This window comes from Lissotriton vulgaris, chromosome 2_1, assembly GCF_964263255.1.
Source record: "Lissotriton vulgaris chromosome 2_1, aLisVul1.2, whole genome shotgun sequence".
In the NCBI taxonomy this organism is placed as follows: domain Eukaryota; kingdom Metazoa; phylum Chordata; class Amphibia; order Caudata; family Salamandridae; genus Lissotriton; species Lissotriton vulgaris.
In genome coordinates, this window is record NC_141687.1 from 1886658882 (window position 1) to 1886684082 (window position 25201).

Sequence of the window (25201 nt, forward strand, 5' to 3'; positions counted from 1 at the left end):
ATCCAAGCACTTGCAGATTCACCATGCACTCTACTTGCAGTACTATAATCATCCAGTCAGTACCCATGTTCTCATACAATGACCCAGGCAGTTACAGATGCACTACTACAATCCCCTGTGCACCATCCATGCAGTCTTTTAACCACCTACACAATACTCATTCACTCCTTCAATTCCCCAGGTAGTACCCATGCAGTACAGCAATCAGCCTGTCACTGCCCCAATCATCCAGCCATACCATGTATTTATGTAATCACTCTGCCAATACCCAAGTACTTATAAATTCAGCATACACTGTCCTTGCAGTACTCTTATCAACTAGTCAATACCCATGTACTCATGCAATGACCTAGGTACTAACACATACACTGCTACAATCCCATGTGTACTACCAATGCATTCCTCTAACCACGTACACAGTACTCATTCGCTCCTTCAATTCCCTAGGTAGTACCCATGCAGTCCAGCAATCATCCTGTCACTCCCCATGCACTCCTCAAATTATGCAGCCTTTGTCCATGTACTCATACAGGCACCTATGTAGTACTATAGTATTTAGTGTATAGTTAAATAATGTGAAATATTCTTTTTTCAGATATTCTTCATTATCATTAAGAAAGACTTACCATGACAAAAAAAAACGGAAAAGAGAAAACAAAAAAAGAAACAATACTATTTAAAGTAAAGACCACAGCAGAAATTAGTACAACATGTGGGCAAAAAGAAAAAGTATTGCGGTAGGAGAACAAAATAATTCATTAAAAGACCTTCAAGGACTAGAGAAGGTTTTGACCATGTAGATAATAGAAAGAATACCTCTAGAACAAAGAAGAATTAAATGAAAAAAGGACAAATAGCAAATCACATTCTGATAAAACAATCTATGCTAAAAGAAGAATCAATTTGATGAAATAAGGAAACGTATGTTTAAAAGTAGAGTACTACACAATTTATTGAACAATGGCAAGAAATATAAAGATCTGCTTTTTATTAAAAAAAAACATATTGAAAGTATAGTTGAAAAGGCTTTTGAAATAAAAAGAAAATTGTTCATTTGAGTTTTAAAGAGTTTTAAAGAAAATGTTAACATTAGATAAACCAATGCATTCTATGACAGACAAAAGTAAAAAGAAGAGAGTAATTAACAGAACTAACTTTTCAGATTTTTTTGGGGTGAATGGAAGCACACTTCAAGTTAATGAAGAGAGCTATTTTCAAAGCAATACAATGGTTCATGCAGGTGATACCAATGGTCGTACTTCTGAAGTGAAGAACAGTTGCGCAATTAAAAAAGAAAAGATGGTTCCTACAAATGTAGAAGAAGGGATAGCTGATGAAGTTCTAGGGAGACGTACTGAAGCCCCAGTGTACACTTGGGATTGTAGTAGTATTTGTGGTATACGACAGGAGTCTATTGAATTTTATAACATTTCTCACGAGTTTATAGTAAAAAAAGTGTTAAATAAAAGATTAAGATGCTGCAAGGACTAGATCCTTGCAAAGTGAGAATAAAATACTGGTTTGCAAGGTCATTCTCTGGCTTGTCTGTCTAGAAAAGTGTGTAAAAGTGTTTTTCATCATTTGAGAATGTTAGCAGAACATCACTCTCAAATGCGGAAGTCAGTAAGAAGATTGTACAATGTTGAAAGTCCTGCAATCATTTTAAGTGACTTAAACAGTGCTCTTTTGCATAGGTCAGTATAAGATGCAAAACAAGTTTGTGATGAAATAGAGTTTCATTACCTTGGTCCTGAACAAGAGTGTAGAGAAAGTGAGTGTTTGATAAGCGTAGGTGCTGAAGAAGCTGCAGAAGATAGTAATACTGAGAAGTTTGAAGAAGAAATTATGAAGTTTACGGTCATTTGTGGTGAAAGACCAAACTATGTTTGTATTTGTTGTTGACAAAGTCACTATAAAAATCAAACTAGGAATGTTGATCTGTATTTAAAAAGTGAAAAAGAAAACAATGATAAGTGGAAGGAATTTGGAGCTTATTTCTTGGTGGAAGATTGCTTTGAGTTGGGTAGTGATCAACGTATTTGTAAATATTGTTATACCAAATTAGACGAGAACAAAATGTCAGCTAGTAGAGCTGCACATAATAATCTAGAGTTGGTCGCTATTCTCCCAGAACTGATAGATTTAAACACGTATGAGTCCATTCTGATTCAATCTGTGCACCCGTTTTAAGCTATTGTTCGTATGGAGCCTAAAACAGGTAAGCTGCCTCCATCAGATTTACAAAGAGGCTTAAAAGGAAGAGTTGTGTATTTACATTTAAATTTTAAAAAGAATCTTGAAACTATTAGTGTAGATAAAGTGGAAACTGAACCTGTAGTTATTCCAGTTAATGGTGTTCCTACAAAGAGTCGAAAAATATGGCAAGAATTAGTAGATGTCAACAAATTGCAAAAGGCTACATTATATCTCACAAAAACAATGTTTACTACAAAAATATGTATATGGAAGAAGAAGAAATCAATTTAGTTGCTGATATCGAAATTTCAAGTGGCCAAATTGAAAAAGTGGACATCTCCATTCAAAGGAAATGATTGGAAATACTATTGAATTATTCCAAATGAAGAAAGCGAAGGAAACTCCCATGAGTGTTTGGGAAAGAAGTTTGGAAGCTCGTTGTTTTCCACAGCTTTTCCCCGTTGGAAAAGGTGGACAATATGACAAACGACCAGTACAGATTCCAGCATCAGAATATCGTACAACAAGACTGTACTCAGAAGATCCAGGATTTCGACAATGTATTCCATACATATTTTATCTTTTGTTTGAACGTGACTTGCCCAGACTTCCATATGCAGTGAACCAAATATTAAAAACAGGAGTTCATCTTCAACATGTTTCTGCAAAGGAGTTCATGGACAAAGTAGAACAGAGAGACGATCATTTAGAACCTCAATTGATTAATTTGATGGCGTGTCAATATGGCACTAAGGAGTATTGGTATCCTCGCCATGGAGAACCTAATTGTCTGTTAAGGTACTTAGGAACCCCTACATGGTTTGTCACGCTAAGCTGTGCTGTCTACGCATGGGACGATTTACTTGAATTTCTTCGAGAAGCAAATTCAAATATTAAAAACATTGAATTCAAAACATCTGATGTGCGAATCACGATACACTGCTTTGCCGAGCGTCCGTTCTTTTACAAAACGTCCAGATTCAAACTGTGCTCAATTACATGGTGTTCCACCTCATTTTGCACGACTAACCAAGGCGGTATACATCTTTATTGTAAAGAATTCATTTGAAGTTTTGCAGAATTTGACAGATCGACTAAGGAGGTCTAAACTTTCAATTCCTAAGGGAGTCCTTTCTTCAGCAATTGAATAGACATCGTCCTGAAGATGGTCTTCTTGACATCTGCAACCATGACCGAAACGTCGACATTCCATCAACTCCTCTAATGTTGTTTTTTAGCACGAATTTACAACCACATTTTATTGATTATTTTGGGTTGTCTTTCCTCACTAAATAGGAGCTGATGTGTTAAGTCATGAACTATAGATAAACATTTTGCTAAACTTAGTTCATGATTTTTTGCTAAAATTAATTTGTGTATCTATCTCCCAAAATCTGTTTTCAGTAAAGATATTTTGAAATACATATCCCTTTGCTCTGTTTTACTTTCCACCTTCCATTATTAATTTATCTATATATAACAAAATCGTTATCCTGTGGATACTATTGAGTGTGTTACTGTGGTACAACTCTTAACTCAGACTAAATAATTTAAAAACAAATCCCTTGCTTCATTAGTGGTCTGGCTGACTGCCAGCGTGGGATTCGATATATAAGTCTAGCAGCCTGATTTTGGGCCATCTGCAGGCACCTACAAAGGGCCGCAGGGAGGCCCAGGTAAATGGCGTTGGCGTAGTCTAAATGAGACAACACCAAAGCCATCACCACCTGGGTCAAGGCTGACTGTGTGAGCATCCGACTGATCTTTTTTATTTTATGGAGCTGAAGAAAACATGTGGCCACCACCGAGTTTACTTGAGGTTTTAATGATAAATCTCTGTCAATGAGCACCCCCAGATTTTTGACCGAGTTGGACGGGATAGGAGGGGGGCCAAGTTCAGATGGCCAATAATGTGGGCCCCAGAATAGCTGGCTTTTGCCGAAGAGGACCAGTTCCGTTTTATCCGGATTTAACTTAAATTGGTTGCCATCCATCCAATGGCGTATATGGAGCATGGTTTTCTGAAATAGATCGAGTCAAGGGAGTTGTCAATTGTGAAAGTGAGTTGCAGATCATCTGCATAATTAAAAGTGGTAACGTTGAAGGTTTTAAGAGACTGAAGCAGGGGAAGCAGGTAAATCTTAAGTAAAATAGGGGACAGTGAAGAGCCCTGGGGGACCCCACAAGTGATAGGGAGTGCAGAGGATGAAAAAGGGGGCAAACCAACTGCCTGCGAGCTATCGCTAAGAAATGACCTGATCCAGTCGTGGGCTAGGCCGCAAATGCCGGCTAGTCTGACACGGTCGAGCAAGATGTTGTGGTCGACCATGTCAAACGCGGCTGACAGATCGAGGAGGACCAAGGCCTGAGGGATGTCTATATCTGCATTATGACGTAGGGAGTCCAGGACCTCCGTGATAACCGACTCGGTTGAATGGGCCGGTCGAAACCCAGCTTGGGCAGGATCCAGGACGTTGGTTTGTTCGATGAAACTGGAAAGATGTGAAGTAACATGAGCTTCCAATACCTTGGCTAGATAAGGAAGGAGGGAAATTGGCCTGTAATTGGCTAAAATAGTGGGCTCCGCTCTTGTTTTTTTTAAGAGGGGCACCACGACTGCCTCCTTAAACGAGTTAGGTACCATGCCTAAAGTTAACGATGTGTTAAGGAGACGTAGAATAGGGGAGGGGAGAGCAGCAAATACATTTTTTAGAATACAAGGTGGACAACAATCTTGAGGGGATCCAGACTTTACCCTATTCAGAAGGGTAAGAAGGTTCGGGACATCCAGGGAAGGGAAGTGATCCAGCAGATGAGGGTTCGTGACACATGTCTGATCAGAAGGGACGAGTGTAGTGGATGGGATGCTGGATTTAATGGTCACGATTTTATTCAGGAAATATTGATTAAGAGTATTACAGAAATCCTGAGTAACCACAGCTTGGGCTGGGTTCTACCCGGATTCGAGAGTTTATTGACTATGGAAAAAATGTCCTCAGAGTTATTGTTTGATTTTTCGGTTATGTTAGAGAAGAAGGCAATTTTAGCTGATAGGATGGTCTTCATGTAGTCAGCGCGAGCGGCCGAATAAAGGGGACGTTCGAGAGGATCACAGGATCTTCTCCATGTGCGCTCTTTTTGGCGAACATCAGTTTTTTAGCCTTGAGATCATGGGAAAACCATTTATGAGCGTCAGATTGACGAATAGTTTTAAGTTTTTTCCGCGGGGCGTAAATATCACTTGCGGTTGCAAGCCAGTTAGAAATGTTGGCCACAGTCTCATTTAGGTCAGTATTATGAAGGGGTATAGTGTTCTCTAAATTTTCCATAAAGGCTGAAGTATCCAGGGAGCCCCATTTTCTGATAAATCCCTCCTTGGTGTCTGCATTTGTTTTAGGCACAAGGATGGAGATGTTAAATTGAATCAGAAAATGGTCAGACCAAATACATGGGGAAACAACGGGGGGGGGAGAGATACAGAGATTCATACTCCAGACCTGGTCTAGTGTGTGCCCTTTAGTGTGGGTGGCAGTGTTAATGTGATGGTTGAAATTCAGCTTTGTGAGGAGCTCTGTAAGTTCACTGGCCAAGAGGGCACCGAGCTCACTGTTAAACCAGAAATTAAAGACGCCAATTAAGAGAATGTTAGTATAGTTGGTGACCAAAGTGGCCAGTTGGTCACACAAGGAAAATGGGAATAGTGGCATATTCTGGGGGGGGGGGGTTCTATATAACAATACACATAAAAGTGATCCTGATCTGGAGTCAAGCTTAATAACCAGATTGTCAACTACGATAAGGTCGATAGACGACATTTTGGAAAGTGTATAGCTTTTGTTGATTATGGCAGCTACTCCACCCCCTACTTTCCCTGAGTCGCGGTCTACCTGTAGGATGTAATAATTGTCCGGCAGTGCTGCTATGATATCTGGGGATGACTCGGTATTGAGCCATGTTTCCGTAATGAGTAAGATATCAGGTTTTTTGATGGCAAGGAGGAGAAAGATATCAAGTTGATGTTAGACTAGGGATCTGGTGTTCAGATAGAGGATGTTTAGCCTTTGGGTTTCGATCAGTGCGGGCTTGCGTTGTCTATGCTGATGAAAAGCTTGGGACAGGGGTCTCAGGGAACAGGATGGAGGTTGGAAAATGCCCAGATTTTTTAAATGAGAAATAGTAACTGGGCACAGAGGGCAAGCTGAACTTTGTAGGGTTAGCAAGGTCTCCCTGGGATGTGTTGGTAGAGAGGCAGGGGGCTAGCCCCTAGGCCCGGTCCGGTGCAGATGGCGCAGACGGGCTTGCCTTTGGGGCGCCATTGGCGCGCCTCCTGCGCGCGCCTGCTGCGCACATCCGCTGCGCCGCCGGGAGAAGATGCACATTATATACGAGCTTAGCTGGAGACGACAGGAAGGCTGCAGCGGCAACTTGGGCTACTCCCAAGATGGCTGTTCCCCTCGCAGTCCCCGTAGCAGCTCCTAATCGGCTGCACAGGAGAACGAAGTGAGGAGTAGAAGGAAAGGTAAGTGCACAACAGTCACAGTGGATTTAAAATGACACAAAATATTTTTAAAAAGAATCGCGAGGTAAAGGTGCTCCCGGCTTCCGCCTCAGGAGGTCAACAACAAGCGTCCTAGTTGGTGTGAGAGTGTTCTACATTCAATGAATAACTTTTAAAGCTGGAAAAACAACATATAATAAAAATGGAAGCTATTGATAAAATAGAACACAAACGAATTACTATTATTTTGACAGAAAAATGTAAAATAAAATTGGATTCTTTGGAAATATCTGTATCTATAACTGCTGGTTTAGAAAAGAATTTATATGTGTGCGAAAACTGTCGGGTAATTTTACGGTTTAATTTCGAAGTGGAACAAAGTTTAGCAAATGGAGCAATGGGAAAAGTTGTTGATTTTGTTAATTATCAAAAAAGAGATGGAATTGAATTTTTGAAGATTAAATTTGATCATATTGAAGAAGTAAAACAGATTGGACATTGTGTTGTTAGTTTTTTACTTGTTAAAGACTTGTATGTTCATAGAAAACAGATTCCTCTTTCTTTGGCATGTGCGGTGACTATTTATAAATCTCAAGGTTTAAGTGTAGATAGTGCTTGGTAAACATTATAAAAACCGTGTTTAATGAGGGTATGACATATGTTGCATTGTCCTGAGTCAGAACTTTATCTGGATTGTATTTGATTGATTTTGACGAGAGAAAGATTAGTGCCAATGCAAATTGTGTAAGAAAGTATAATTGGTTAAGACGATTATATGCACCTAACTCAGGTGAATATCCTGTATATGAAAAGCATGTACTATTTATTTATTTAATTTTTATTTTAAAGGTTGTATATAGCGCTGGTTAGACCCGGAGGTATCAGAGCGCTTTACATGAGCATCAGATCATAGTTACAGGTTACATCATTACAAAGGTTACACAGTTATTAGAGCATGGCAACATAGTTACTTGTAAGGTCAGCATAAACAATAAGCACAAATATGTTAGGGGAAAAGCAGGCAAGGGAAAGATTCAGGGGAGGGGGCAGGAGCTGGGGAAGTAGACAGGTAATGAAGGCGGGAAAGAGGAGGGGAGAGTGAAGGACACCGCAAGGAAAGAGGAGGGGAAGGGCGATGGGGACACAAACCGGTAGACGAGTCAAAGCAACGTCCAAAGTCCAGTTAGCTGTGATCTCAGGGAAATTGTTATCACTTCCCTATCTCTGTTGCCGGAGGCTCCCTTTACGCAGTGGGCTCTCTTAGAGGGGACTCTGAGACTCCAAGACCTACATACTGGATCCTTCCCCAAAAAGGGGAGAGTGAGTGCTTTGGCAAGGGGTGCCATACCATACCTCAACTGTGAGTGGCACCCTTGGCGCAGTGGACTCTCTCAGCGGGTACGCTGAGACTCCAGAGTATACATATTGGATCTTTCCCCAACAAGGGGAGAAGGAGTGCTAAGTCAAAGGGCACAAAGGACAGGGGCTAGGCAGACTAGCAGGTAAGGTGAGAGATTCAGGGGAGAGGGGATAGGAGCTAGGAGCTAGGGAGGAAGACAAAGAGAGAAAGAGTATTAAATGGGAACAAAATTAATTAATGAGTTATTATATAGCGCTGGCTAGACCAGATGGAACCTGAGCGCTTTACATGAGGGACAATAGTGTTACAATTTACATCAGTTAAAAGTTATATAAGTATCACGAAAATCATTTAAAGAACTTAGGGGACAAGGTGAGTGGAACAAAGAAGGGTAAGGGGATAGGGTAAAGGGGAAGGAGGTATCAGAGCGCTTTACATGAGCATCAGATCATAGTTACAGGTTACATCGTTACAAAGGTTACACAGTTATTAGAGAATGCAACATAGTTACTTGTATGGTCAGGATAAACATTAATCACAAATATGTAAGGGGAAAAGCAGGCAAGGGAAAGATTCAGGGGAGGGGGGAAGGAGCTGGGGAAGTAGACAGGTAATGAAGGCGGGAAAGAGGAGGGGAGAGTGAAGGACACCGCAAGGAAAGAGGAGGGGAAGGGCGACGGGGACACAAACCGGTAGACGATTCAAAGCAACGTCCAAAGTCCAGTAAGCTGTGATCTCAGGGGAATTGTTATCACTTCCCTATCTCTGTTGCGGGAGGCTCCCTTTACGCAGTGGACTCTCTCAGAGGGGACTCTGAGACTCCAAGACCTACATACTGGATACTTCCCCAAAAAGGGGAGAGGGAGTGCTTTGGCAAGGGGTGCCATACCATACCTCAGCTGTGAGTGGCTCCCCTGGCGCAGTGGACTCTCTCAGCGGGTACGCTGAGACTCCAGAGTATAAATATTGGATCTTTCCCCAACAAGGGGAGAAGGAGTGCTAAGTCAAAGGGCACAAAGGACAGGGGTTAGGCAGACTAGCAGGCAAGGTGAGAGATTCAGGGGAGAGTGGATAGGAGCTAGGAGCTAAGGAGGAAGACAAAGAGAGAAAGAGTACTAAATGGGAACAAAATTAATTAATGAGTTATTATATAGCGCTGGCTAGACCAAATGGAACCTGAGCGCTTTACACGAGGGACAATAGAGTTGCAATTTACATCTGTTAAAAGTTATATAAGTATCACGAAAAGCATTTAAAGAACTTAGGGCACAAGGTGAGTGGAGCACGGAAGGGTAAGGGGATAGGGTAAAGGGGAAGGAGGTATCAGAGCGCTTTACATGAGCATCAGATCATAGTTACAGGTTACATCGTTACAAAGGTTACACAGTTATTAGAGAATGCAACATAGTTACTTGTATGGTCAGGATAAACAATAAGCACAAATATGTAAGGGGAAAAGCAGGCAAGGGAAAGATTCAGGGGAGGGGGAAGGAGCTGGGGAAGTAGACAGGTAATGAAGGCGGGAAAGAGGAGGGGAGAGTGAAGGACACCGCAAGAAAAGACGAGGGGAAGGGCTACGGGGACACAAACCGGTAGACGAGTCAAAGCAACGTCCAAAGTCCAGTAAGCTGTGATCTCAGGGGAATTGTTATCACTTCCCTATCTCTGTTGGGGGAGGCTCCCTTTACGCAGTGGACTCTCTCAGCTGTGAGTGGCTCCCTTGGCGCAGTGGACTCTTTTAGCGGGTACGCTGAGACTCCAGAGTATAAATATTGGATCTTTCCCCAACAAGGGGAGAAGGAGTGCTAAGTCAAAGGGCACAAAGGACAGGGGCTAGGCAGACTAGCAGGCAAGGTAAGAGATTCAGGGGAGAGTGGATAGGAGCTAGGAGCTAGGGAGGAAGACAAAGAAAGAACGTAGAGGACGTAGAGACAAGGGGAAAATTTGCCCAAGGTCCGGCTGGGTAGGTGACGGCAGGGAGGGGGAGTCCACAACCCATCTCCTCTTTAGCTATATGGTTGCTCCACCGGGCATCAGCCAAATCGCTAGGTCTCCACAGTCTTGTGTAAGTTCCACAGGTTCAAAGTCCTGATGTGTAGGCAGGTTAGGGGATAGGTTCAAGGTCTGGTCAATGTCCAATTGTTGTCCCAGGGAAGTAATACAACATGTAGGGGTCCACTATGGAAATCCATCTTGGGGTCAAGCAGGGGACTGTACAGTACACTGGTACTCTGGTGGCCATCCTAAGGTCCGGCATCAGGCAGTTAAAGTCAATATCCAGGACAGCGGCCGCCAAAAAATAACAAATGCAGCGTGCACACACCATTACACACACAGACATGCACAAGCACCCACCAATGCGAGCACACACTCTCATATGCACACTGATGCACACAGACGCGCACATAGCCAGAAACATCCAAGAACACAAGCACACATAAAATCCTAAGCGCTAATACAAAAACACCTAAATACATGCACACGCAAACACCATCACATGCACAGACATGCACAAGCACACACAAATGCGCTCACTCTCATACACGCAGACACGCACAAAAACACAAGCACACATACAATCACATGCTCCAGTACAAAAATACCCAAGGACGTACACACAAATACATGCACACACACACTCCATTACATGCACAGATATGCATAAGCACACAACAAATGTGCGCACAAACTCTCATATGCAAACAGAGGGCGCACATACAGAAACATCCCCAAGCACACATACAATCCCATGGTCTAATACAAAAACACTCAAATACATGCACTCACCATCAGATGCACAGACATAAGCACACATACAGAAACATCTGCACGCACAAACACAAGCACACATAGAATCATATGCTCTAATACTAAAACACCCAAATAGATGTCCACGCCATCACACGCACAGACATGCACAAGCACACACAAATGTTAACAGTCTTTCATACACGCACAGGCGCACACACACATACTTGCATCCGCACACTCCCCCTTATACACGCACATACACACACACAAAACCACTCCCATGACACATTTCTCCAGGACTGTTGCAGCATTGATGGCACACAAAGGCAGAGTCAGTGTTACCGATGTCTTTAGGGCGCCGCCATCTTAGGACCAAGCATTCGGCCCATGTTTTATCGCAGTTGGGTGTGTTCCTCGTGCACGCTACTAAGCAGGCAGATGAAATGCCATAAAACACTTGTGAGACTTGAGAATGGCTGCAGCAGTTTACATTCCCTTGAGGAAAGAGGGCACAGTTCTGAAACGCATTGGGAAAAGAATTCAAATATGGACAAAACTTCACCATCATATGCGAGATTAAAATAAGGTGTTGGAACCTACCTGCTGTGAGTGCATCTTCATTTGCAGAGCCATTGGTGAACATTGAACCACACAACAGCTTTGTTGTGGAAGGAGCACCACCCAGTCAATTAGGAAGGAGCCGTTGGAGAAAGGGGCCATCTGCACACGAACCTTCGAGTGCAAGATAGCGCAGCAGTGCCAAAAACTAATGAAGGTGACGCTTCGATGCCGGGGCCCACTGGGAGCTTAACTATTCACCGTGAGGTCAAAATAAATCACTGCGACCTTTCAAATCTGGGAACCACGCTGCTGAATCCACTATGGGTTATCTACATAATACAAGTCCCACAATGCACGCTACTAAGCAGGCAGATGAAATGCCATAAAACACTTGTCAGACTTGAGAATGGCTGCAGCAGCTTTCATTCCCCTGAAGAAAGAGCGCACAGCTCTGATACGCGTTGGGAAAAGGATTCACATACGGACGAAACTTCACCATCATATGCGAGATTAAAGTAAGGTGTTGTAACCTACCTGCTGTGAGTGCTTCTTCATTTGCAAAGCCATTGTTGAACATATATATATATATATAATTATATATATATATATATATATAACAGCAATCACGGACACGAAATCGGCTGCAATAAACCTCCGTTTATTTCACTCGGGTCTTATGGCAAGTAGCACTCAACGCGTTTCAGGAACACTCCCTTGTTCACGTTATATATATATTCCAGGAATTCCAAACCTTCAACAGACTTGCGAGATGCGGGATACCAGAAGATACGGATGCAGGACCCAAAGTAGGTGCAACAAGAAGTTTTATTAGAAGTGCTTAAATCGCCATGACGCGTTTCGCGCTGCCCAGAGCGCTTGATCACATGCTTGATTTTATAAATATATTTCCTACTGTCAGTCGCCAGTAGGTAATTATAGTTAGAACCCATTATCCATAGGAAATCCACAACATTATATTTAGAATAACTCTGGCACCGATTGACAAATCTGAGCAAAATATTCCAAACTTTTGGCCAGCTCCTGTATGCTCCTATCCTGAAAGTTTCACAATGATTCATGAAGCGGGGACCGAGAAAAAAAGAGGGTCCCAAAATGCATTTTCCCCATGCAATTTCTTATAGGATCTTTAGCTGCAGCTACAGCACAAATTGCTGAACAGAATTACACCAAATTTGGCAAAGAGGTAGTCCTTGGTTTAGACTTACAGTTAAAGTTCTTTATATATCTATGGGCTCCGCATACCCTAAGCACAGCCTGCACGCATTCTGCCGTGCACGAGCTGTATTTTAATAGGCAGTCAACACTCCAAATCACGCTAAATATTGTAATTTGCCCCGGGGGGGGGGCCAAATCCTGGGGGTATTATTAAAAAAATTGTGTGGGGGGGTCCCAATCCCCCCCACACTACCCCGGGTACTGCCACCCCTGGGGCTCTCAGTTGATATATGCTGGGTGGCTTACAGGGCCCCCCGCAGCCCCAGGGCCTGCCACCCCCGGGGCTTGTTTGAAATGGGTGGGGGGCTCTCAGGCCCCCCCAGCCCCGGGGACCGCCACTACCCAGGGCTTAAAAACATTTGGAAAGGGGGGGCTCTGAGGCCCCCCCAGCCCCAGGTCCGCCACTCCCAGGGGCTTCTGGAAAATGTGGGAGGGGGGCCACACGGCCCCCCTCCTGGAGCCTTGTCTACGCCCTGGGGACTGCCACCACCCAGGGCCAGCTCCTGCAGTGTCCAAGGGGTGCCCACCCCCAGGACACTGCTGTTTGCAATGACAGGGCAGAAGCCCTGCGGCTCCTGCCCTGCCATTGCAAACTGCTTTGCTTCATTGAAGCGAGAGCTGGGAAACCGGCTCTCGCTTCAATAAAGCAAAGCAAATTGCTTTTCCATATGGGGAGCAGCATGTTAGCTGCTCCCCATATGGAAATTCAATGCCGGCTCCCGCAGGAGGCAGGGAGCCAGTGGGACCGTGGGGGGATTGGGGACCCCCACGGTCCCCAAAGGTGAGGGGATGGGTTCCCCGGGTCTACCAGTGGCTCGGGACGGGGGCCACGCGGCCCCCCTCCCCATTAAGAAATAAAAAGTATTTTAAAAAAGGTCGGCCCGAGGGATGGGGTCCCTAGGGCCTTGAAGGGCCTGAGGAGGGGGGGCTATGCAGCCCCCCTCCATAAAAAAATAAAATGAATCGGCCATGGCCCGGGGGATGGGGTCGCGGGGCCCGAAATTGGCCACGGGAGGGGGGCCACACTGCCCCTTCCCATAAAAAAAGAAAAAATATGTATTTGGGAGTCATGCATGGGGAATGGGGTCCCCAGGGCCAAAAGAAGTAAAAAGAAGGGGGGCCACACAGCCCCACTTTCAATTTTTTTTTTAAAGTCCGCGATCGTCCCTAGGCCCCGCCCCCTCACAAATACACACTCTGCAAACGCGCCCTGTGGCGCGTTTTAAATTGGGGAATTAATTCCCCTTCAATACTGGGGGTCCCTGGGGGCCAAGTAGCTCATCAGGTGTCTCCAGTAAGTGCCACAGGGCTGTGTTGCAGAGAGGTGCTCCAATCCAACGCCCCTTTTTACACCTCTCTGCAATGCAGCCCTGTGGCGCTTACCGAAGGTACCTGGTGGGCTAGTTGGACCCCAGGGAGCCCCAGGATTCAAAGAGACTTAATTCCCCAACTTAAAACCCGCCACAGGGCGCGTTTGCACAGTGGTGAAGGGAGGGGGTGGGACTTGAGTTCACATGTGTGCAAACACGCCCTGTGGCACCGTTTCAGTTGGGGAATTAATTCCTTGTCAATACTGAGGGTACCTGTGGGCCAACTAGCTCACCAGGTACCTCTAGTAAGCGCCACGGAGCTGTGTTGTACAGTGTTGTAAAAAGGGGCGTGGCCTCTGAGCACCTCTCTGCAATGCAGCCTCTTGGCGCATACTGGAGGGACCTGGTGGGCTAGTTGATCCCCAGGGACCCACAGGATTGAGGAGGAATTACTTCTCTAACTTAAAACGCGTCACATGGTGTGCTTGCAGACATATCACCTTAGGCATGCCTCCTTCCTTCACCACTGTGCAAATACGCCCTGTGGCGCGTTTTAAGTTGGGGAATCAATTCTCTTTCAATACTGAGGGTCCTTGAGGGCCAAATAGGCCAACAGGTGTCTCCAGTATGCGCCAGGGAGCTTGGCTGCAGACAGGTGTTCAGAGGCCACTCCCCTTTTTACACCTCGTTGCGACGCAGCTCTGTGGTGCTTACTGGAGGTACCTAGTGGGCTAGTTTGACCCTAGAGACCCCTAGGATTGAAGGGAACTTAATCTCTCAACTTAGAACGGTGACAGGGCACATTTACACAGTGGTGAAGGGAGGAGAGGGGCCTGACGTGATTTGTGCAAACACGCCCTGTGGCGCGTTTTAACTTGGGGAAAAAATTCCACTAAAAACCTAAGGGACCATGGGGGCCAAGTAGCACACCAGATGCTTCCAGGAAGCGCCACTGTGCTGCGTTGCAGAGAGGTGGTGCAGGTGGTGCCCCTTTTTACATCTTTCTGCTACGCAGCTCTGTGGCGCTTACTGGATGTACTAAGAATTCCGATTTACTCACCTGTTATCAGGAGAAATCTCAGTGCAGCATCTTTGAGCCCAGTACTGATCCTGAAAAGTAATTCAACCATACTTACCCTTAACTTGAATTTCCTTCCATGGGCTAACATTGACTGGTTTCACTTGGAAATTCTTCTAACTCTGGAGTTTTGCAACTTTTAAATATTCACCTAAAATCATCAGAACAACAAATTCCGATGTACTCACCTGTTATCAGGAGATAACCCAGTGCTGCATCTTTTAGCCCAGCACTAACCCTGAAAAGTAATTCTAACCATACTGGCCAGTAGCTTGTATTTCCTTCCATAGGAATCCATTGTCTGGTTTTCACTAGAAAAGTTTCTAAGTGTCTATTTTCACAAACTACAAATATTCCTTAAAAATAGCCTGTATGACTTAAACACATTCTTTCAACTGTTTACAGGAGATGCACCAGTGCTGGATCCAGGATCTACCACTGAGTAAGAAAAAATAACTATAACACTACTTTCTGCTAAGTGAATTTCTACACATAGGATAACATTGGTGATTCTATGCGAAAAAGTTTCTGTCAACTTTTAAAATACAATAATATTTCTTAAAAATCACTACTGTAACCAAAACGCTTTTACTCAACTGTTTACAGAGATGTCCCAGGACTGAATCTAGGATCCAGTTCTGTGGCTAGAAAAGTAATCCATAAAGTAACTAATTGAATTTTAACTAGAAATTCCCATTCAGCTCAATGTTGCATTGTGTTTGAAATTGTGTTGTCCATTGCAACAACTGTAACTACTGTACTTAAAACTCTTTTGCGTATTTGCCTACCGCCCCCCCGCCTCCAGCCTCCCGAGTACCGCCCCGACTCCCTCCCGCCCCCGACTATTTACTTTTCTTACCTTACCCGCTGCATTTGTAGCCCGGGGCCAGAAGGTGGCTGGGGCAGCATGTTGTTGAGCGGTGCACCCGCCGACTCCCTCCCGCCCCCCCCACCTCCAGCCTCCTGCCCCCCCGCCTCCAGCCTCCCGAGTACCGCCCTGACTCCCTCCCGCCCCCGACAATTTACTTTTCTTACCTGACCTGCCGCTCCTCCTCTTCATGTCGCCACCACTGCACCGCCGCCTCTTCATGTCGTTGCCGCCGCTACTCACTGCACCACTGCACCACCGCCCCGCCATGACGCCGCCGCTCCTCCATGACGATGCCACTCCTCCTTCGTCATGACGCACGTCGCGTCGCGGCCAGCACTAGGTCCCGACCGGCGCTACTTTCAGGGGACTACTTTGTTTTTTAAATTATTTTTTTTATTTTGCTTTTTTTTTAAATTTATATAGCCTATGTCCATCTACACACCCTGACATTTTCAAAGATGTATCGGTGTGTAGATTGGCGCTGTGGTTCCCGAGATTACCTTGCCAAAAGGTGCAAGTTCTCTCTTTATAATAGTAGAATAGATTATAATGTAATTCAGAAAATAAAATATCTAAAAATAAATAGTTTAAATAAAATGTGTAAATCAGTATCAAAAAAATAAATATAAGAATTGATACATTTAAAAATGTTCATTTACAAAACCTTTGAAATTCACTGAAAAAAATAGAGGTTTCAGACATGTTATAGTTAGGAATTAGCATTTAAAAAACCTTTGAAATTTACTGAAAAAACCATAAGTTTCAGACATGTTATAGTTAGGAATTTGCATTTAAGAAACCTTAGAAATTCACTGAATAAAAAATAGGTTTTAGGGGTGTTATAGTAAGTTGGACATTTCACTCGTACAAAACCATTGAAATTCCTGCGTTATATTTAGTTGTACTAACTATAACTCGCACGCCCGCAATCCATTGCTGATGATGTCACATATTACATCATTCATGACATGGTCAGTGACATAACAGATGACATCCCTGATGACACAATTAATGCATTTTTCTCAATTCGTTTTTTACTTCCTTTCATGCATTACTTCATGCAAGACTAAAATTTATCCCAGTTCTTTTTTTTCCTTTTTTTTCTCGTTGCCTTTATCTCTTTGCCTTTTTTCTGTGCAATTTGCTCATAGGTTGTTAGTCTTTTGTAGTGCAATTCTGACACAGATTGAGTCTGTTTCCAAATTTTTACCATACAAAGAATAAAGGGCAAGTGTCCGATAACGGAATCCAATTCTTTAGTAGAGTCTATTACATCTTATTCTATTCGTCATTCTGCCAAAAAATGTATAGACCAATAGATTATTATACTGATGCTCGTTAAAAGTTACTGTACAAATATAAAAACACATTATTTACACTTATAATATTTACATTACTAAAAAAGAAGACATTTAAATAATTAGTGCAAATTACGTAAATATTCACGCATTTCTTTTCAATCAATCAATCAATCAATCAATCAATCAATGCATTTCTAGAGTGCGCTACATACCCGTGAGGGTCTCAAGGCACTGGGGGGGCGCTACTGATCGAAGAGCCAAGTCATAAGAAGTCTTCTGAAGGCCAGCAGGTCCTGAGTCTGTTGTAGGCTGGTAGGGAGAGCATTCCATGTCTTGACAGCGAGGTAGGAGAAGGATCTGCCGCCGGCTGTGGTTTTCCGGATACGAGGAACTGTGGCGAGGGTGAGGTTGGCTGATCGAAGGCTTCGGGTGGGAATGTGGAAGCTGAGACGGTTGTTTAGGTATGTAGGTCTGGTGTTGTGCAGTGCTTTGTGTACGTGGATGAGGAGTTTGAAGGTGATCCTCTTGTTGACGGGGAGTCAGTGCAGGCCTCTCAGGTGGGGTGTGATGTGGCTGCGTAGGGGGAAGTCAAGGATCAGACGTGCCAAAGCGTTTTGGATTCATTGTAGTCATCACAGGAGCTTGGTTGTTGTTCCTGAGTAGAGGGCGTTCCTGTAGTCGAGTCTGCTGGTGACAAGGGCCTGGGTGACGGTTTTTCTCGTGTCGGGAGGGATCCTCTTGAAGATCCTACGGAGCATTCAGAGGGTGTTGAAGCAGAGACGGCGTTGACTTGCCTGTTCATGGAGAGGGTGGAGTCGAGGATGACCCTCAGGTTGCGTGCGTGGTCTGTGGATTCCAGGGCAGTGCCTAGCGATGTGGGCCACCAAGAATCGTCCCAGGCTGATGGGGTGAGTCTGAGTATGAGGACCTCCGTCTTGTCCGAATTCAGCTTCAGTCTGCTGTCCTTCATCCAGTCGGCTACGGCCTTCATTCCTCTGTGGAGGTTGGCTTTGGCGGTGTGGGGGTCTTCGGTGAGGGATATGATCTGCTGGTTATCGTCGGCATAGGAGATGATGTTGAGGTTGTGTTGACGAGCGACGTGGGCGAGCGGTGCCATGTAGATATTGAACAGCGTCAGGCTGAGGGAGGATCCCTGTGGGACGCCGCAGATGATCTCGGTGGTTTTTGTGCGAAAAGGTGGGAGGCGGACACTCTGGGTTCTGCTGGAGAGGAAGGATGTGGTCCAGGCCAGGGCCTTCTCTTTAATTCTGGTGTCATGGAGGCGTGCTGATAGGGTGTGGTGGCAGACTGTGTCAAAGGCTGCTGATAGGTCAAGGAGGATGAGGGCGGCTGTTCCTCCTTTGTCCATTAGGGCCCTGATGTCATCAGTGGCAGGGATGAGGGTGGTCTCGTTGTGGTGATTGCTGCAAAAACCGGATTGGTAAGGGTCTAGGATGTTGTTGTCTTCGAGGTAGCGGGTTAGCTGTTTGTTGACAATCTTCTCTGTCACTTTCCCCAGGAACGGGAGCAGCGAGATGGGCCCGACGTTCTTGAGGTCCTTGGGGTCCACCTTGGGCTTCTTCAGAAGGGCGTTGATCTCGGTGTGCTCCCAGCTTTCTGGGAAGGTTGCTGTCTCGAAGTTGATAGTTTTCCGGAGGTGGGGCGCGATGGTTGTGCTGGCTTTGTTCGAAGATGTGGTGATGGCAGGGGTCGGATGGGGATCCGGAGTGGACAGAGTTCATGGTTTTGATGGTGTCTTCATCACCAACGTTGGACCAGGCGGTCAGGCAGCTGGTGCGGGAGGTGGTTGCGGGGTGCTGAGCTCGATGGTGCGTGCGGGGGTCACGGAGTTGAAGCTGTCGTGGATGTCGGTGATCTTGCGGTGAAAGAAGGTGGCCAGGGAGTCGCACAGGTCTTGTGATGGTGGGATGTCGTTGGTGTTGGAGCTGGGGTTGGAGAGTTCTTTCACGATGCTGAAGAGCTCTTTGGAGTTGTGTGCGTTGTTGTCAAGGCGGTCCTTGAAGGCGGTCCTCTTGGTGGTCCTGATGAGTTGATGGTGTTTGCGGATGATGCTCTTGTAGGCTGTGTGGCTGTTAGGTATTCGGTCGTGGAGCCATTTCTTCTCCAGCTTCCGACAGGTGCGCTTGGAGGTCCGGAGGTCTTCGGTGAACCAGGTGGCTTTCTTGTTGGTGTGGTTGGTTGCGGAGGTCTTGAGAGGGGCGAGGGTGTTGGCGCAGTCGTTGATCCATTGTTTGAGGTTGGTCGCGGCATTGTCGGAGTCGGTGGGGTCGGCGGGTGGTCTCAGGGCGAGGGTGGTAGTCAGTTGGTCCTTGGTGACTTTGCCCCAGCAGCGGCATGGCAGCTGTTGGGTGCAGTGGTGTGTGGTGGGTTTCCTGAAGGTGAAGTGGACTCATCTGTGATCAGTCCAGTGGGGTTCGGTGGTGTGGTTGAAGGAGACGTGTGGGCTTGTAGAGAAGATGGGGTCCAGCGTGTGTCCAGCGGCGTGGGTGGGTGTCGTCATGAGCTGTTTGAGTCCGAGGTTGGTGAGGTTGTCTATCAGGACGGTGGAGTTGGTGTCGTTGTTATTCTCGAGGTGGAAGTTCAAGTCCTCGAGGAGGATGTAGTCCGTGGAGGCGAGGGCGTGGGTGCTGACGACGTTGGCGATGGTGTCGCTGAACTGTGTTCTTGGTCCGGGTGGTCTTGTTGACTAGCATTCCTCATAGGGTCATGTTGGGGTCGGTGTGGATCTGAAAGTGCATGTGTTCGGCAGTGGTGAGGGTGTCGTCGGTGTTGGTTGAGACTCTGAGAGTGTCCTTGTGAATGATGGCGATTCCCCCTCCGACTCTGTTGATGCGGTCTCTGCGGCAGAGCTTGTAGCCCTGTGGGATGGCTATGGCGATGTCTGGTGCTGAGGTGGCGTTCAGAAGGCGACGTCGGGGCGGTGGAGTCTAGGAGGTCCCAGAGTTTGATGGCGTGCTTGCGAGCGGAGCGAGTGTTGAGGAGGTTGCAGCGGAGGTGGTTGGGTACTCTGGTTGGTGGTCTGGTGGGCTAGATGCTAATGAACCTGCAGTTCCGTCAGGCGAAGGGCCCTTGGGTGCGCTTCGGGGTGGCCCAGTAAAAGGGGTGGTCTCGTCCGGTGTTGAGTGTGTGGAGGGTGCTGGAGTCGTAGTGCAGTCTGGCGCTGCATGGGGCGCGGGGTCCAGGGGTTCTGGTGCTGGGCGTGGTCCAGGCGCGGACGGGCACGGACGGGTGCAGATGGGCTTGCCTTTGGTGCACCTTCGTCGCACCAGCGGCACACCCGCTGCGCGGCTGCTGCGCGACCTCCATATGAGGGGTAGAGGGAGAGAGGAGCAGCTGGGAGGTGGGAGCGGGGTGGCCAATGAGGGATAGGGGTGGCGGGCCGCAGGGACGCAGGGACGCAGCGGCGGGAAAACAACAGGGGGACACGGAGCGTGGGGAGGAGAGAGGGGGCACAGGGGCAGAACGGGAACAGGGGAGCACAGGTAAAGGGCACAGGACCAAAACGAAGGGTACTGGAACAAAAGAAGAACAGGCTCAGAAGCGGTTGCAGGTCACATGCGGAAACTAGCACAAGGGAGCACAGGAAGGGCACTGGAACAACGAAGAGCAGGCTCGGTGGCGATCACAGCTCACAGGGGGCTGCGTGGCGGTGAGGGGAGCGACCTGCCTGGTGACAATGCTCTACAAAAATGTGTCTTAAGAAATTATTTATGTAAAGTGCCAATGTGCTACAGTACTTAGGATATTCTATTTTATGTGCAAAAATTGCATTATTCAAATAAAGTGCAAGTGCTTCCAAATTTTAACTATTGCAAAATACCACACTAAATGAATTATTACATTCACATTAATTTGTATATTTCATTTTGCCTATATCTTTTAACATTGGTATTCTGAGCACTAGGTCATACAATTATTTTTTGTATAAACTGGATTCCATTCAACCTTTCTTATTTTTATTTCTATTGTCCATTCAGCTCCCTCTGGTATTTCATCTAATTAAAAACAATTTATAAAAACTCTTAGAAATTGATTTTTTCTTATATTATGTGCACATGCAGATCCTCTTCCATATTCAGTCCTTGAGGACTTTTTGTATTAAACAGGAGTATGTGCTTAGATTCTAGTTTTCTTAGTTTTCTTTCACGGTCACCACCTCTTTTCGGAACTTGATCTATTGCGAAATACTCCAATTCGTTACAGTCCCTTTATGCACTTCATTGATATGTCTTGCAACGACATAGTTTTTATCACCATTCTTTACAGCTCGTAAGTGCTGCAAGATGCGGACATGGACCATGTGAATTGTGCTCCCAATATACATTTTAAGGCATGAGCACCTTTTGCAGTTCAAGGGGAATCTTATTTCCCATGGACTTTTTTGCATTGGGACATTACTAGCTGCTCATTTTTCCCATGTTGACATGCCTTGCATTTGTAACATTTATGGAAGCCTGAACCAACTTTCTGCCCTCCACTTTTCTTTTTCACTTCCAGATTTGTTTTAAATAAGTCATCCCTCATTGACTTCGCTCTGTTATACATTATCATAGGTCTTTTAGAAATGTGCCCTTGTAATACTGGGTCTTGCTTCACAAGATACCAATGTCTGCACAGACTCTCTCTTACTTTTGCTTGATATCCATTGCAACCTGTAATCATTCTTATCTGACCTCTAGAATCTTCAAGATTGGTTGAAATCTGTTCCTTGTCTGGTTTCAATAAATGACTTCTTTGAATACCTTTAACCTTCTCTTTTGCCTGTCTTAGAGTCTCCTTCTTCTACCCCTCTGCAGAAATCTCTCTGTTAAAGCATTTTGAGCTTCATTCAGAGAAACCTCGTCACTGCAGTTTCTCTTCATCCTCAAATTCTCTGCATAGGGGATGCTCATTTTTAATCTAGGAGGGTGAAAGCTAGTCATGTGCAAAATTGTATTGCCTGCAGTTGGCTTTCTGTAGGTACAGTTTTGAATTACTCCAGCAGAGATATAGACTTCTAAATCAAGATAGGTTACACTGATTTCACTGATATTCTCATTGAATTTCAAATTTAGACTGTTCACGTTGATGTTGTTAATAAATGTTAATAAATGTCTGGGCTGCCTCTCTCGATCCGTTCCATACAATGAACAGATCGTCAATAAACCTGATCCATTCTATGACATGATTTGTCTAATCTCTGTCATGTTCAACCTTGAGCACCTGCTCCTCCCACCAGCCCATATGCAAATTAGCATAGCTGTGGGCGAAGCAGGTGCCCATCGCTGTCCCTTTCAATTGTTTATAGGTGTCCCCTCTAAAAATGAAATGGTTATTAGTGAGGCATAACCTACACATCTCCATTAACATTTTAGTATGCTGGTACAGGATAATTGGCTTTTCATTTAGGAAATACCTTGTTGCTCTCATCCCATCTTCATGATTAATGCTTGTATACAAGCTTACAACATCTAACCCAATTAGAAGGTAGGACTCCTCCCATTTTACATCTGCAATTTTATTCATGAAATCCCTAGAATCTTGAATATAGGCTAGTAGTTCTTTTACAAATGGCTGCAAAAATGAATCCAGATATCTTGAAGTTGGTTCAAATACACTCCCTATGGCAGAAATGATAGGCCGCCCCGGGGGTTTATCCTTCTGCTTGTGAAGTGAATTTTTGGTATTGGGTAAAGGATTGGCACGACTGGGTACTCAACTTTGAGAAAGGAGTGTTCAGACTGATTTATTAAACCCAATCCTCACCTTCACATATTTATGTTTTATTTCCACAAGGTTACTTTGGGGTACTTTTTGGTAACACTCCTTATCAAGTAACTGTAGCATTGCCTCTTGATTATAAGCGTCCAAAGGCCAAAGAACCAAGTTCCTGCCTTTATCTGCTTGCCTCACTACTATGTCCTGCCATCCCTGAATCTTCAAAATTACATCATTGTATTTTTTCTCAAAAGCCGATTCTTTCGCCAGAAATTCCCTTGATGATGTTTCTGACAACTTCTTTAAATCTTTTATCACTAAGTCAGAAAACATGTCTATGGCATCTTTAGGAGTGTTCGGGGTAAAAGTGGACTGGGGTTTAAATTCAGTAGCAGACCTATCAAATATACATCCATACAAAATAGATTATCTGCTTGACTCATAGATCCCATTGCACCATCCCACAATATATATTTTCATATTCAATGAAAAAAACATAGGTTTCAGGCCTGATATAGTTAGGAATTAGCATTTAAAAAACCTTAGAAATTCACTGAAAAAAAATATGTTTTAGGGGTGTTATAGTTAGCTGGACATTTCACTCGTACAAAACCATTGAAATTCCTCCGATATAGTTAATTGCACTCACTATGTCTCGCGCGCCCGCAATCCACTGCTGATGATGTCAAATATTACATCCTTCATGACATGGTCAGTGACATCGCTGATGACATCTTAAATGACATCACTGATGACATCATCCAGTGAATGTGGTTTGGCTCGTTATTTAAATATGTTTGATATATATAGCAATTTGCATTGAAGAATGAGTGGATATATAAATATAAATATCTGGATGGAGGATTTAGTAGCAGTGGGATTGACTGTTCACTTGACTAATTTAAAGTGTCTCACTAAATATATTGGATAGTCACTAAACTGTGTGAACATCTGTATCACTTTGTCTGTTGTTGTGTAAATTGCTTCTCCAGTTGGTTACTAGCTATTTGAAAGTCTACATTAGGTATTGATTAGTTAACTGAGTATTTGTATGGGAGAGTGAAAGTGTGTGTGGTTCGGTGGGGTGTGTGTGACTGCCCAAAGATGTGTGAATAGTTGATTCAGTAGGTATATGAAGTTAAAACTACATGTTATAACAGTTGTTTGGGTGAGTGAATATCCTTATGGGTGTGGTCATGAGCAAATATCACTCTCAATGGTACATGTCCAACAAACTAGAAAAATAAAAGGCAGTGTATGTGTCAGTTGTTGTTTATAAATAAGTATACATAAGAGTCAGTAATTGTATGAGTGACTGTATGGATAACTGTATACTTCTATTAGTTATTTTATAACACACTAAGTGTGAGTTACTATCTATATGAATATATAAAGTGGTGTTTGTATAAGTGTATAGCTAAGTAAATGTAAGTATGATCCATTGTTTGCATAAGTGAATAGGATGACTTCATAAGTGAATAGGATGTGTGCTGGTGTGAAATGTCGATATAGGTGTATAAATATATTTGATAGTGTTCAATTGATCATTGACTGCATGTATGAGTGAATCTATAGGTAAGTGATTAGATATGTGTATAGATCTAGGAATCACTGAGTGGGTTTTTAGAAACTTGTATTGGTGAGTCAATGGATTCAAATATGGTACTCTGTATTTTACAGTGAGTGATGAAAGGTTATACTAGTGTATGATGAGGTGTATCTGATTGTAATATCAACAAGGACTAGCCAAGGATGACCTAAGTAGAACTCTAGGCTGTATTTATCAGCAGGCACCAAGTAGGTGTTCATGAAGCCCTCACCCATCAACCTAGTTAGTGGCATGCTTTATCATCGGGCCCAACCAGTGACACCTAGCGTGTCCCGGGTGTGCTACGACACCTGATCACAGCAGAACAGGTATTTTTACTGAGAGTGCAGTGTGGTGAGTGAAGTGGTGAAAATTAAAGCAGCTTCACAGTGATCCCAGTACCCGAGGGTAAATTAAATTTTAATAACTGGGTTTCCGTGAACGGTTAAAAACAAGGCAGTTGGATGTTATGGTGATGAAGTTAAGATCACCTACATCCGGTGTAGGTCGACATGTTTCAGCCAGGGCCTTTTGTTATGCTGGCTTTCCTCAGGACCATAAAGAGTGTGAGTGCAATTTAAAAGAGCTATTATACTTATTAGGTGAGTGTTAATCGACTATGTGTCACACTCGCTAAGGTGCTCTAAGTATACGAGGGGATTCCCTCATCAAGCATACCTATACATGTAACATGAATGACAAGACATGTAGGACAAAAACGGGACATACAGAT